This window comes from Alligator mississippiensis, chromosome 2 (assembly GCF_030867095.1).
Source record: "Alligator mississippiensis isolate rAllMis1 chromosome 2, rAllMis1, whole genome shotgun sequence".
In the NCBI taxonomy this organism is placed as follows: Eukaryota; Metazoa; Chordata; order Crocodylia; family Alligatoridae; genus Alligator; species Alligator mississippiensis.
Window position 1 is genome coordinate 170223165 of NC_081825.1, and position 10646 is coordinate 170233810.

Here is a 10646-nt window from a genome sequence, read left to right on the forward strand (position 1 = left end):
CATTTCATTCCCTCGTCCAAGTCACTGATGAAGACATTAAAGAGTATCGGTCCAAGGACCGAGCCCTGAGGGATCCCATTGCCCACACCCTTCCAGGTCGAGACCGACCCATCCACCACGACTCTCTGGGTGCGACCCTCTAGCCAATTCGCCACCCACCGGACTGTGTAGTCATCCACATCACAGCCTCTTAACTTGTTCACCAGTATGGGGTGGGATACCGTATCGAAGGCCTTCCTGAAGTCTAAGTATACAACATCCACCCCTCCTCCTGTGTCCAGACATTTCGTAACCTGGTCATAGAAAGAGACTAGATTGGTCAGGCACGATCTGCCCGCCACAAACCCGTGCTGGTTTCCCCTCAGCATAATTTGCCCTGCCGGGCTCTCACAAATGTGAGCCTTGATAATTTTTTTAAAGACTTTACCAAGGATGGAGGTGAGACTGACTGGCCTATAGTTGCCCGGGTCCTCCTTCCTCCCCTTTTTGAAAATGGGGACCACGTTAGCCCTTTTCCAGTCCTCCGGGACTTGGCTCGTGCGCCACAAGCGTTCGAATATTCCCGCCAGTGGCTCTGCAATGATGTCGGCCAGTGCCTTCAGCACCCTCGGATGGAGCTCATCTGGGCCTGCCGACTTAAAGGCATCCAGTTCTTCCAAGTGACTCTGCACCACCTCTGGATCTACGTATGGAAGTCTGGCGCCTTGCTGCTGCCTCTCTACAACCCCAGTGAGAGACTTGTCGTGCCCCTCGCTTAGGAACACTGAGGCAAAGAACTCGTTGAGGAGTTCAGCCTTGTCCCCCCTGTCTGTCACCAATTGTTTCTGCCCATTTAGCAGGGGTCCTATTCCTCCCTGGGCCTTCCTTTTACTCCCAATATATCTAAAAAACAATTTCTTGTTGTCTTTTACCTGGGTTGCCATCCTCAGCTCCATGGTAACTTTGGCCCGTCTAACTGCCTCCCTACAAGCACGAGCAGAGGAGGTATATTCATCTTTAGTGATCTCACCTTGTTTCCACTTTTTATGTGCTCCCCTTTTGGCCCTTAGGCTGCCCTGGATTTCTCTGGTCAGCCAAGGAAGCCTCCTGGCCCCTTTCCCTCTTTTGCCTTGCTCGGGGATCGTCTTGCTTTGTGCCCGAAGGATCGTTTCCTTAAGGCACAGCCACCCTTCTTGGGCTCCCATCCCTTCAAAACTCCTACTCTGCAGTGCGTCCTTGACTAATCGCCTGAGTGCATTGAGATCAGCTTTCCGAAAGTCTAGCACTTTCACCCTACTAGTTACCTTACCCACTCGACGTCTTATGTTGAATTCTATTATTAGGTGATCACTGTCTCCCAAATGGCTACCGATCTGGAGGTCCCCTATCATGTCATCCCCTGTTGCCAATACCAGATCCAGTATGGCATTCCCCCTAGTGGGACCATGCACCTCCTGTGTCAGGTGGAGGTCCTGTACACAGGTTAGAAACCTGCGTGAGCGATGGGACCTTGCTGTCTGCGTCTCCCAGCAGATGTCCGGGTAGTTTAGGTCCCCCATGACTACCGCCTCTTTAGCTTTTATGGTCTCCGAGATTTGCCTCAGGAGCCCCGCATCTATTTCTTCCCCTTGGTGTGGGGGTCTGTAGCAGACCCCTACCACCAAATCCCTTTCTCCTTGCCCCCCATGTAGCCTAACCCACAATCCTTCTACTTCCTCAACCTTGGATTCTGTCTTGATGAGGGTTGATGTATATTGCTCACTGAAGATAGTGAAGCCATGTCATATCTGACAGGTGGTGCCCTAAGAACTTGTGTTTCCAGTTCAGAACAGAACTCCAATAGAAACAAGGTACCCATAGAATTATTTTCAGTAGACTCTCCCTTAATGGTAAGACTCTCTCTAATATCATCCTTTGGGCCCCTTGCCCAATTGTTCATACTGCACTCTCTCCCAAGCAGCACACAGAACTAACTTACACACCTAGGTGCAACTGTCCAACAGGTGAGGACCCTCAGAATCCAACTCAGGTTTGGTGCCATTGTGACCTGCACTGGCCTGCACCCTAGTGCAAGGCACCTTGAGCATTCCTGTTGCCACTTATGACAAGGTGATGCAGGTATGCTCAGGAAGACAATTCAGAGGGAGGGATGAAGGGAGAGAGTAAATCTTGCTTGCACCTTTAAACAAGCAGTCACTAATAATGACAAGGCTTGTCTTACTAACCACTGACAGGCATGCTTTGCTACATACTCACTGGGCATCTCTACATGTGCCAATTTAAGGCACATTAGCCATTGTTAAGGTGCATTAAGGGTGCGGGTCTACATATACATGCCCCTAACGGTGGTGACCCTTAAGGCAACTTAACTCTGTCTATGTTGACTGAGTGGGCCAGAGCCAAGCCCACAGGGCCCTGCATTGCCACCAGGAACTGCCAAGAAGATGCTGTAGGTGCTGTTCTCTAAGGTGCAGATGCTGGACCTGGAGTGGGAGTTCTGGCAACAGCAGTACCTATTGGTATGCTTACTGACTTGGGACTAAGTCAGCAGAAGGGGCAGGAGGCACAAGGGCTCCTGTCAAAGCACAAGGGAAAGGCCCCCCATGACTCCCTGCAAGGGAAGGGGGCAGTGCAGCATGGGCAGGGCCTTTGCATGGCTCTGGCCAGGCAGGAGCATGGCTCTCTCCTTGGCCCACCTAATCCAAGGCCAAGCTGCCACCCATGTTGTGTGCACCCTGCCATTGCTGAGCTAAGCAGAGCTCCCAGGACCTCATGCTGCCTCTTCCATGGGTAGTGTCTGGCAGGGAGGCCAGGTGCTTGCCCAGGATGGAGGTGGGTGGAGCAGGGAAAGCCATTCCGGGTGCTGGGGCCAGATGCAGTCCCAGCCCTCTTGCTATCCTGGCTGGGAGCCCCAATGTGGGCTAGGGGCACCTGAATTCTGGGCAGGCAGAGACACATCCCACCCCTGCAGGGCTTCATTGCCCAGCCAGCAAACCCACCCCAAGGGAGAGGTGTGGGGGAGCCACTAGTGAAGACCCTGCTCATGCTGCACGGTCCCTTTCCCCTGCAGGGAGTCATGGGGAGGCCTTTCCCTTGTGCTTTGATAGGAACCCTCACAATTCCTGCCCCTTCTGCCAACTTAGTCCCAAGTCAGTTGGTACACCAACAAGTACCACTGCTGTTGGAACTGCTGCTCCAGCTCTAATGTCTGCACTTTAGAGATTAGCATCCACCATACCTTCTTCTTGGTGCTGCCCAGCAGCAGTGCGGGGCCCTGCAGGCTTGCCTCTGGCCTGCTCTCTTCTGACATTAGGGAGGCAGGACCATGGGGGAGGAGGTTAAAGCTGGGGCTGGGGCTGGTGCCAGGCCAATACCATCTGGTGGGGACTGGAAGCTCCCACCCCCTCAGCCAGCACTGGGTTGCACCACCTGCCTATGCTGCTGCAGGCTTCAGGGGGCTGTCCAGGGTGCTGCCCAGGGCAGGCTGAAAACACCTTCATCCAGTGAGCCATGTTAAGGCACCCTAAGGAATGCACATGTAGACATTTGCCTAAATTACCTGAATGCATCTTAGGCTAAGTTGCGTTAAGTTTAGGCACATAAATTCATGTGTAGACATGCCCGCTCTGCAATAACTGGCATTGGTGTAGGCACTGAGGTCATGACACTAGAGCTAAAGTGGGCAGAACAACTAAAACAGGGATGGAACAATACAGAATGCTTATAAGGGATGTGCTTGCTTGCTTTTACCTTTTAAAAATGTATCTCTCCTCTGAGAATCTAAAGGTAGATACCTCAAGAGACCAACAGGAATGATCCTGAGTCAGGTCCTCTGCTGGTATATTTTGGTGAACTCTACTGACTGCAATGGTTTATTTTGGCACAGGCTCTAATAACCCCCTCTTGAATGTGAAACAGGTCTATAAAATCATGAAGGGTGTAGACATGTAGACATGTAGACATGAAGGGTGTAGTCAGATGTCAGCAGCCTGCGGGGGGATGGGCGGGGGGGGCGAAGGCTGAGTCCCCACCATGAGGTAGGTGAGATGGGCTGGTGGGGTGCTTTCTGTCCATGGTGGCCTGGGGTTCCCCTTTCAGGGAACCTGTGCTGCTCTGAAATCCCTTCTTTTATATTATTTTCCCATCCTGATGACTCTATCTCTGGGTACTGTTGATTGGTTTCCCTGTGGTCATACTGTCTTCATTATGTTCTGTCAGCATATTTCCTTGTCCCAACAAACCCGCCACATGCATCTATATCTTAATTTGGGCTTTTACTGTTGTCTTCTAATTTGGCCTGTCCACCAAAGCCAGAAATCCCAAGGCTCTGTAGCTGGGTACAGGGACCTAATGCCACATTATCTCACGTTATGGAACAGTGTGGTGCATGTCTTCAATTTCCAACACTGTATGTCTGCTGGTTTCAGACACAGCGAACCTTGAAGGAAACTTTGTCACAAACAGGCTTTTAGAAACCAATTAACCCCTGCCATTCCTCTGTACCATTATTCTAATATATACCTACTTTCCCTACAAGACAATTCCCAAAAGCAAATCTCCGAATACCATTTTCTGGCCATCACTTCTATGGCTCAAAAGATACCAGAAACAGTTGTAACCAGATCTCTGAAGTAAACAAATATTAATAGACCCATTTTATAGAGGAAAGTCAAAACACAAAAATATTGCGCCTCATACACAAGTGTGGAGGCAGCTCAGATGTGCTGGAATTCCAGTGCATCAGAGCAGACTTGACTAATCAAGTTTTAAATAATTGAGTCTGCCATGCTCCAGCAGCCTCCTGTGTCTTGTGTATCTGCATCCCCATGCTTAAAAATGGTAGTGGGGACGCTTGAACTAAAGCTTATCAAACAAGCTTTAGTTCAAGCACCCCCACTGCCATTTTTAAGTGTGGGGATGCTGATACAGCAGTGCTTTAATTAGATAGGCTCTTGGAACCACTCCAATTAAAGTTCTGCCCCTCCTCCCCCCAAACCCTTGGATCATGGGCCCATTAAAACCAAGATTTTCAAAAACAGGAGGCACAAGCAGGATCCTAAATTCATATTGAGGTACCTAAACACATGGGCTGATTTTCAAAAGTGCCAAGCATCCAGCTGACCTCAGTAGGAACTGCTAGGAATGCTTCTGTCTTGAATAGCAGGGTACTGGTTCAAGAGATGTAGGACTCTGATATTGAAAATCCTGGCCTACATGATCAGCTCATCAGTGTATCATATCAGGGATACAGTGGGAAATACACTTTATTAGTCTACTGCAACCCAATAGGGTCACATGTGTAGATGGTGATGTTTACTCCAGAGCTAATTAGTCTGCTCTGCAGTAAACGTCTCATGTAGATGCAGCCGCTATGTCAAAAAGAACTTCATTTCGTTAGTTTTTTATGAATCTCCTAGGTGCCCCCTAGTTCCAATATTCTTGGACCTGATGAATAATAGTTACCTACTCACTTTGTCTATACCCTTCATGATTTTATACACCTGTTTCACATTCAGCTCAACCTTCCCCTTTTCAAAATGAAGAGTCCTAGCCTTTTTCATCTCACCTGATCTGGCACCTGTTCCATACCTCTGATTTTCTTGGTTGCCCTTCTCTGAACCTTTTCTAATTCTACTACATTCTGTTTGAAATGTGGAGACCAGAACATATTTGAACCATATTCAAAATATTTGAACATATTTGAAAATGTTCTTGTGTTGCCATGTGCACACAGATTATAGACTATTACACATACCATAGTGATAGGAATAATTGAGCCAGGTTATCTGATCCACTAATACTGGACATTAGTTCTCTTGGAACACTGCAAATACCAAATGAAGTTGCATTACCCAAAAAACATTCCATCTATCTATGGCTTTTATTGCTAACCAATAACAGCCTTGGTGCAGAGCAGAGCATTGCCTGGGGATTAGCAGCCAGCTGGGGTAAACAGATCCGGGGGGGTGATCCAATCCCTCAGCAGGTTATTAATTCTCCAGGAAATGCCTTTAAACTTGATCATGGGATCTGAGGGTATGCAGGCATCACTATCAAAACTTCATTTTTGCAGACTTTACTGAAGGTCTCAGACAACAAAAAAGCTTTTAGGAGAAACTCGAAATATGCAGCTTTGAATGTCACTTCTCTAAGAAGCTAAGATTTTACTAATGGTCTGTATTGCCACATGCTTCTAGCAAAATGCCTTACTCATTTATCCTGAATGCTGCATAGAAAGGAGTTGTCCTTTCCCCATCAGCTCCAAGGGGTCATTTTACAAGTAACTCCCATTTCTAACACTGAGAATTAAATCCATAACCCCGCTTTGTGCAAAAGCCAGTAAGAGTCTAGTCTTTCAAATCTTTTCTCAAGTGTATGGTTTTATTTTATTCCTATATCTTGTGCCAGGGATCAGTAACTTCCAGCACACATGCCAGAATGTGGCATGTAAAGACATTTTGCTTGGCATGCCAACCTCAGGGTGGATGGCAGGGGGGCTTCGAGGGGGGCTTCATCCCACCCACTGTCCTGCCCTTGGCCCTGACCCCACCTGCCCCTTGGCAGCTGCCCACCACCCAGCAGCAAGCCCCCTGTGGGCTTGTGCTGAGGTGCAGGAGTGCCTCCAGGTGCCAGGGCCCACTGCCTGGCACCTGCCCCGGGTCCTCTGCCAGCTGGTGCCTCTGCCTGGCCCTCCTTTTACCATTCACCCAAGGTCCATGCATCCCCTGAGCAGAAGCTGCCTACAGCAGAGTCAGGATTATGCACAGGCCCTGCTGGCCCTGGCCACAAAATTCAGGAGGGGGAGCTGTCTGCACAGGCAGAGCAGCAGCCTCCCTTAGCCCCAGGCAAGCCCCCCACCTGGCAGCCTTGCTGCACCTGTGGTGGTGCAGCCAGAGGCCAGAGTGCTGGGCACCTGTCCCTGGGCTCTGCTCCCTAGGTCCTTCCACCCCACTGTCCCCTACCACAGGAGGGCACATAAAGCACATACAGTGTATGTAGCACAGGGAAGAGGGTGAGGTGGTTGGTGGTAGGGCTCCGTTGTTTTTTGTTTGTTTTTTTTTTTTGGGGGGGGGGCCTCTATTGTTCAGAAAGGAGGATGGGAGGGGCTCTGTTGCTCTGGAAGGAACATGGGATGGGATCTATGTCTGTGGAGGGAAATAAAGTGCTTTGCAGAAAGCTGTCCTCAGTGAGCATGGTGCTGGGGTGTGCAGTGGGCCTGGGCTCCATGGCCAGCTATCCAGGTGGCCTACAGTGGGGGGTGCAGGAGCAGATGATTCACCAGTACCTCTCACACCTGGTGCTCTAGCCCCTGTTGCTGGGTATGCAGCTCACCCAAAGCCTCAGTGGAGGGGGCACATCACTATCACTGCTGCCACAGCTGGTGCTGCTGCTTCCAGGTGTCCTTTGTCCACTGTGCCTCCACCCATACCTCATGGAAGAGCTCCCCCTGGGCCATGCAGATGTTGTGCAGCACATAGGCTGTGACAGTGACCCACCCTCCCTTCCGAACAACAGGAGGGTCACTTGCAAATACAGGGAAGTGATTCTTCTACTCTATTCTCCAATGTTGAGGCCTCACCTGGAGTACTGTGTCCAGTTTTGGGTCCCACACTTCAAGATGGATGTGAACAATTTAGAAAGAGTCCAGTGCAGAGTGAAATAAAATTACTAGGGACATGGGAAGCAAGACGTGGAAGGAAAAGTGGAAAGAATTAGGGTTATTTCATGTGGAGAAGAGAAAACTGAAGAGTGATTTGAAGAGCAATTATAAAGAGGATGGACATGGCATTTCTCTGTGGTGACAGGACTGGGAGCAATGTCTTCAAGCTTCAGCATGGGAAATTTAAGTTGGAAATCAGGAACTTTCTGAGGGTGGTCAAGCATGGGAACAGGCTACCTAGAGAAACGGAGGAATCTGCATCCCTGGAAGTTTTCAAGAGCAAGTTGGACAGACACTTGGCTGGTATGGTTTAGTCAGGGATGATCCTGCCTTTAGAAGGGGGCTAGACTAGATGACCTCCTGGGTTCCCTTCCAGCTCTACCTTCCTATGATCCTATGTGAAATTAACTTATCAGCTTCTACTTTCTAACCATAATTCAGGAAACACTTAAGCACATGTTGATCTTTTAGAGTGACTGAAAGTCCATTTTGATAGGTGCTAAGCACATGCATAAAACCAAGCCGGCCCTTTAGTATTTCTCTGAAGAGGGCTCTTTGAAGGGCCTGTTTGCTTGGAGTTTGAATATCATCACAGAGCAATACTATTTTCATAAATGGCAGTGAAAGAATCTGGTCAGTAAACATGGTTTGGTGGTTCTACAAGCCACAACCCACTGGGAAATAGAATTTGTCATTCTATAGGCTCAGAGGTACTCAGGTAGTATAGAGACTCCCTCTGAATATTTCACATCCTTCCATGTGTGGTACTTTAAACTTTGCTTCATTACAGCCAAAGAGTTGCTCTGAGACAGGTAGGAAGGCAATTGTGTTTTCTTCTTCCAAAACTAATCCCTCTGTAAACTGGATTGTGTGCTAAAAATCTCCTTATGTGTGGCAGTGCCAAATGGATAGCTTATTCGACATTTTTGTGTGGAAATGGCACCTAATACTCAAGTTGAATGCACATCACAAGTTCTTTGGCAAGCCTGAATTCATACTAATCTGTTAGGCTGGTGTCTACACAGCTTTCAGGAAGCCAGCATTATTCAGAACAGAGAAACTGAAGTCTTCTCTAAAAGAAGAGCTTCCAAGTGGTGATCAATTCCATATTTAGTAGTAAGGATATGTCTTGCAAAACAACAGAATTACACCAAGTGAGACATCACCTCACTAACCATAATCCTCACTTGAAAGATAAAGCGAAGCTAGAGTGACCTCTCCAGGGTGCAAAAGCCTGGGCAATGTATATGGAGACATTGAGCTGCCCACACACCAATATCTCCCTCTGTCTTGCTGGTTTAATTCAAAGGCAAGGCCGATTCTAGTATGTTTGGAACTAGTATGGCCACAGGGAAGGAAGCATGGCTGTTGATATTTTCAGTCATTAGAGCCTCATGAAAACCCTTTCCGTGTTGTTTTCTGCCATATCTGTTTATGCACACTGGGGGAAGGGAAATATACTTTGTTTAACCAACAACAATAACAAGTCTCTGTGAATTCCTTTTCCCCTTGAAGGTTTGCTGTGAAATGTCAGATTTTACTATAAAGCCAAACCAAGCACTTCCATTCACATATGTAAATTAGTGCAAACTCTGAATAAATCTAGGGGAGGGGGATCTTATTGGGGAATCCAGGCATGCCTTTAAAGAAAGAAATCTGTGAGATCACATACTATTTGTGCAGGTTGAGAAGACCTGCACAGAAAATTACAATGTCACCATGCACATACACACATCTTAGGCATTCTAGGCACAGATGGAAGAGCAGCTTCCTATTGTAACCTACAGCACTTCACAGGAGTTATAATGATCCCCTGGACCCACAGAGGTTCACTGTTGGGTCCCAGGATTTGGGGAATCAAGCTGTTGCTTAAAGCTTGCAGCCACTACCCCCATAGAAATGCCCCTCCCGCCTCCCAGCTCCCATGCTGTTTTCAGAATGAGAGGGGAGAAAGGGAGTGGAGGAGGCTTGTTCTGGGGGTTCCCCGCCAGCACTAAAAGGTGGGGTGGGTGGATTGGAACCCTCCTACCTTGGGGGGGGGGGGGGGGCTGCAATACACCTGCCCCACCCTGAAGCACTGGCTGAAAAAAATCCCAGACCGAACTCCTTCCGCTCCCTTTCTCCCTCCCATTCTGAAGACAGCACTGGAGCAGGGCTCAGCTGCAGTCAGCCCAGCCCTACACACAGACGCAAGCTACTGAAGGCACTCTGTTTTGAAGTGTCTTCATCTGAACCGTCATGCAACGAAGTCTCAGATTCTTGCAGGACTGGGCCCTTTTAAAGCACTTTGCAGCTATGCACTTCTGTTTGGTCACAGCTGTAGTGCCCACTGTCTTTCTCCTAGCTTAGGAACATTCACATTCTCTTCCTCCTCCTTCCAATTCCACTCAGCTCCTGACAAAGGTCTTCCAAGATTCCAGTACTCAAACAGATAGGAAGCAGCAAATATTGGGTTAGTAGCTGAAGCCAGAGTTTGTGTACATTATAAGAGGGAGCAAGAATGGCTTGATATTATAGTCAGGGCCATTCCCTTTTGGGGCCCCATGGACAGTACTGTACAGGCGCCACCGCCATGCACTGCTCCTGCCAAGTGCTGCTGGCTCTGCCGCCACCACCACCACCAAGCACCAACAGCTCTACTGCTGCCAATATCCAGGGGTCAAAAAAAAATGCTCTGCAAAACAGTGGATCAAGGCACAGTCCCAGACCATGCCCGGAGCCATCAGGGAGTCAGTCCTCCAGAAGAGTCAGTCCTCTGGTTTCAGTCAGAGCATCTCTTTGGTGCTCCTGCTGCCCCTGGCCCACGGTGCTGTCCAAGGTAAGTGAGGGAATGGGGAATGGGGGTGGGGGGGTTCATGGGTGTGGGTGGGTGTGAGGGGTGGCAGGGGGGATATCCCCAGGGCTGCAGGGGGTAAGGGCCTGGCCCAGACTGGTGCGACTTGCTAGTCCGGCTTTGCACGGGAGCGGGTCACACGGCTCTGGGAGGTGCACACAAGAGCTGTGCCTC